Source organism: Falco biarmicus, chromosome 17 (genome assembly GCF_023638135.1).
Source record: "Falco biarmicus isolate bFalBia1 chromosome 17, bFalBia1.pri, whole genome shotgun sequence".
NCBI lineage: Eukaryota > Metazoa > Chordata > Aves > Falconiformes > Falconidae > Falco > Falco biarmicus.
The window spans coordinates 146,455-151,268 of NC_079304.1; the positions used below are offsets into that span (position 1 = coordinate 146,455).

The following is a 4,814-nucleotide window of genomic DNA, read 5'->3' on the forward strand; positions in this document are numbered from 1 at the left end:
CTGGGGAAGGCGTTGGGCTCTGACTGCAGCGCACCCCGACTCCCTCCTGACCCCGGCGAGACGTGATGGGTGTTTGCCTTCCTCCCCTTTCACAGGGCCTCGGCTGTTGCGTGCAGAGAAGCTGTCAGCCTTGTGAGAGAGCACGCCGCCGGCAAGCGCATCGTGGTGCTTCGGTACCGAGCTGAGGCCGCAGGCGTCCGTCTTTTGTTTGCGAAAAGGGATCGCGAGGAAAGGTGCTGGCCTCGGAGGGGGAGAGGTGGCGGGGGGAACAGGTAGGAGGCAGCTCTTTCAACCCGTTTTAGGCTTAACTCCTGGGTGCCTGAGCACGGTTCTGGGCTTCGGGGGGTTGGCTTTCGGCTTTTCGCCTTCAGCGCGTCCTCCGTCACTGCTGTCGGCGTGCGCTGAGCTGCTGCTTAGGGAACTGCGGCGATACAGGCCGTGTGCGTGCCAACCGTCCTCCAGGCTATAGCTGTATTCTACCCTAAAAAAAGCTTTCCGTAATACTATGCTTCCGTGAGGACGCGATTTTCTCGAGTTCCCCCCACCTCAGGGTGATTTTCCCACACCCCTAACCCCAACCCCTAAGCCCACCTGCAACGCCCCATTTTCTCCTAGGCTTTTAGGAGTGGCCTGAGAGGTGCTTGCAGGGTATTCCATTTTGCCTTAGACAGCTTAGGAGACCAACCAAATGCCTGGAGATCTGTATCTATCGTTAGGCTCCTAGTGGGATTCACACAAAACCAGTATGTGTGGGCACATTCTCCTAGCAGCTCGGTGTCTTTTTGCTGTTGCAGAGGTGATTTCCTGGCGGAGCTGACCAGTGGGGTTCTCTGGCTGAGGGGAAGACCAGCAGTCAGCTGGTGGATGTGCTTCTGGAAGAAATAGCAACGGGAGCTCTAAGAGAGGGAAATGGCTTCCCTGCATGGGTATGTGGAAGCTTTCTTCACTGCTTGTTTCCACTGAGATTAATTGGTAATAAATACCCATTAGGAAGGTGGGAGAATTACTTTTATGGCCGGTGTCTTCAATATTCACCTTCTTCTTAGTGTAAACACTGAAAACTTTAAAGCCAGGGAAACTCAGGTGCACTAGAAAAGCTGAAACGGTGAGCATACTGAAGACATAGCTGAAGTAGCCACACTTTACAATGATGCCACGTGAACCACCGGACATGCAGGTATTTCTAGTGGGCTCGAGCCCCTGCTAATGCTGCGCTATATGGCCAAGCCAAAGTAACAGCTTCCTGCTGCTGAAAAGCCTCATCCTCCTCCCCTCTCCCTGCCCCGGTACTGGTGGCCGTGACCGGGAAGTGTCCAGCAGAGCAGTATTTGGGTTTTCCCGGGTTACTTCTCTGCTGACGAGATTAATGCAGACAAGCGCTAGAATGACTAAGTAGCAAGACTACATTGTAAGGAATGACTGTTTCTTGTGGCATGAGGAAGTTCATTCAACTCACAATGTCCCATTGCACCATACCCCAGCACATGGGGGAAGCAGGCAATGATACAGGGACAAGGAAGCGTTGCAAGAATTCTTCACGTCATACTAAGCACGACTGTATCCAGAGGTTCTCTCTGGGATAGAGTAGCATTTCTTTGATCCTTCAACGTCTTTTCCTCAGCCTTTCCAGAAGCTTGAACTGTTTTCCCTGCCATTCCTGAAAGGTATTTCCAAGGAAGATCTTTCCTTTTCTGGTTTTGTTGGGCAGAACCTCTCAGAGAGTCCCATTTTTTTTCCACCCTGGAGCACTCGAGACAAGTTGCAAAGGTGCTGACAGATGTGTTTTGTAGTACTGCGAGACCCACACAAATGACCTATCCCTAATATAATCCCTAAATCCCTAAAACAAATGTAATCCTTAATTAAATCGCTACTTTAATCCCTAAAACTTAAGTAACGTCAGTTTAATTCTTTGAATAAGGATATGTAGTCAATGAGGTCTTCAGTGCTGTACCTGCTTGCATCAACTAGTTCTTGGATTGGCTCTTTCCTTTTCAGGAGAATGGGATTAAATTAGGGATTAAATTAGTTTTATCAGACTAGCTAGGTTTATCAGACTAACAAAGCTGGAGTGCCCACCACAAGCTCTAACACCTGAAGGCCCTCTGCAGACAATGGCAGTGCAAGCTTGTGCCTTTTCTGTGATGGGAGTTTTTCCCATATTCTTTCTCTCTATTTCCACTTTTCACATGGAAATTCCATTTCTAGGAGAGCCGCGTTATTTTCGTGCACGTTGAGAGGCAGCTCCTGTGCAGACCGGAACACATGTTCGGTGCTAACACAGCTGTAATTTCTTTCAGGAGGAGGCGGGGAGCGCTGAAGCTTTCGTGGCCAAGCCCCGGAGCCAGGATGTCAGGGGGAAGCAGGAGTATCTGAGCCAGCTGAAGAACAAGCTGGGAGATCTACTGTAAGTATGGAGGGAAGGGGCTGATGGGGACAGTAGCTCAGGACCGCGCGTGCGGAGGGAACCCCGCAGTGGACGCAGTGTGCGTGGCCAGCGCAGGCCTCCCTGCGCTACAGGGCTGTGCCCGTTGCAGTGAATGCCGAGACCTGGCTGAGCCCGGCTCTGCGGAACACTGCGAGCAGCAGTCCCCGACCCAAAGAACTTTGGCGTGGCAGACAGCGAGCAGAGATCAGTTGTACCACTAATCCCCTTCGGTACAGTGCTCCTCTGTCGCGACGGAGGGAAGACACAGTCACTCAATATGAGTGATCAGCAGACTTCGTTTATTGTACCTTACAGTCACCTTTTATGCCTTGTTATAATTAGCTCTTACGTATTACAAAAGTTAAGCTCATTATTGGTTAGTTGCCTAAATATCAAGCCCATCCCTAGTTTCTCTTCTGTAGTTATCTGTTCCCACCTGCAACATTCTTTTCCCACCGAAATCTTCCTGTTATTGTGTAACAAGAACAGCCAAAGACAGCGTATTTTTGCTTTACTTCAGATAAGCTGAGAGCGATGCGCATTTTTGTCCAGCCAGCTAGACTATGTTTATGTGAACTTTTTCAGCTAGCCAGTTATCCACACTCCTCAGCTCTCCAAAAATAGCAGTAAAATCCTGTACGTCTTCAGAGACTGGTTCTGAGGAGTGGGAAGAGCAAATAGGACTGACAACTGGTGCAAATCTGAGAAATAATTCCACCTCAAAACAAGAGGCAATTACTGCATTGAAAAAAAGTCTGGTGCCACACCGAGCACCGAGGAGAACGCCAGAGGTGGGCAGGTGCCTGTGAAGTGAAATCCTGTCCAACGTGGGCGCTGGGTTAGCAAGAAGTACAGTTCTGTAATAAGGGATATCAATGCACAATAGAGTGAAATTAAGGTCTTCCCAGGTTATCATGAATCTAAGATTTCTTAACTTCCGTTCAGTTTGACGTTTAGCATTCACCAGTCTTTATTGCACATGTGTTTAACAACGGGATACTAGTAGAGGCAGAGATGACTGTGTCAAAAGACATCTCTGCTCTGCATTTCGGGCAACATGGATTCTCAGTGTGACACAAGTAAGTAAATGTTCTTTTCACATACCACAACGTAATGGTGACTGTGTTGCTTTGGAACAGAGAGGGGAAGGCAGATGATCTGAAGACTGCTTTCTGTGCGATTGATCCCGGTATCGACGATCAGACGCTAGATACCTACGTTGGCCTGCCAGACCAAGAAGATGTGCCTGTGGAAACTGCACTCGAGAGGCTGCTTGCTGGATATGCGAGACGAGTAGGGCCCTCGCCCAGGGAGGGAAGCGCGACAGGCTTTGGAGGGGAGGAAGGAGACTTCCAATAATAAGAATAAATGGACTGTTTGATCTACGGGTTTGGGTGCCAAGCCGAGAGTTGGAGTTACTGCGTTAAATACTTCTTCCCATTGCATATGGAGGTACAGCTCGTAAGAGCTGAGACGGTGGGCTAGCTTGAGCTATCGGAAGCACTTTCATCTTAAGCAGCACAGCACTCCGAGACAATTTTACAGCCTCTGCAGAGTCATTTTAGCTCAGCAAGACCTGTGGTGGGAGGCTGCCTGATCCCCAGACAGAGGCTTCACACCCCCGGGGCGCCGAGGCACTTCAGGGTGTCAGGCGCTCTGCTTGGTGACACAAGAGCTGTGCTCCACAGCCATTGCTGGAACCTGAGAAGCCACCATCAGGCTCCAGGCTGCAGCGTGGCTGCTTTGGCCCTTGGCCTTTACAGTCCCTTGTCTCAAAGAAAGAGGGTTTCAAAGATTCCTTTGCAAAATAAGGTGCCGGTTGCAAGCAAAAGGTGAGGTCAGCCCACACGAAGTCTGCTATCATGTCTGTCCCCGAGGAGACTTTTGTCGTGGTGTGGCTGCTTTTGTCCAGTATGAAATCACTCAACAGACGTTCAAGTGCTGCCCCACAAGTAGATTTAACCAAACTCTGAGCTGCAAAAGTCATCCAAGCATAGAAAAACTGAAATCAGTCCCTTGCTTCGAGGAAGGCACCACGTGCCCTTTGGTAACTTTACTCAGTCGTCCCTACTCATAGTGTCCGCTTTGCCCTGCACATAGCCCTCTCTAGGGAGGGGAGGGAGGGTTCTGGAAACAAAAAAGACTGTAGGAAAACAGCTCTGCTGTGGTCGTGCCTGAATTGCCAAGTAACTGGAGCAAATCTGAGAAGCAAAACCCTTTCTTTTTCTTGCGATGTAGGCATATGAAAAGTAGAAAGGGGTAAGCTGAAACCCAAAGACACCTTCCTGATAAAGCACTAGTTTTGTAAACTTGCCAAAACTGATTGCATTTGTAAAGCGGGAAGGCACCACAGCTGGTGTGACACAGCATGTGCCACCCAGAGGTA

The 4,814-nt window shown here is 49.6% G+C and overlaps 1 long non-coding RNA gene across 1 annotated transcript; it reads left to right on the plus strand.

Moving 5' to 3' along the window:
* The first annotated feature begins 585 nt into the window (after positions 1-585).
* On the plus strand, positions 586-3,814 carry LOC130160188 (uncharacterized). Its single transcript, XR_008825956.1, has 3 exons — positions 586-926; positions 2,301-2,407; positions 3,568-3,814. It is a non-coding gene; the product is annotated as an uncharacterized LOC130160188 (long non-coding RNA).
* The last annotated feature ends 1,000 nt before the right edge of the window (positions 3,815-4,814 follow it).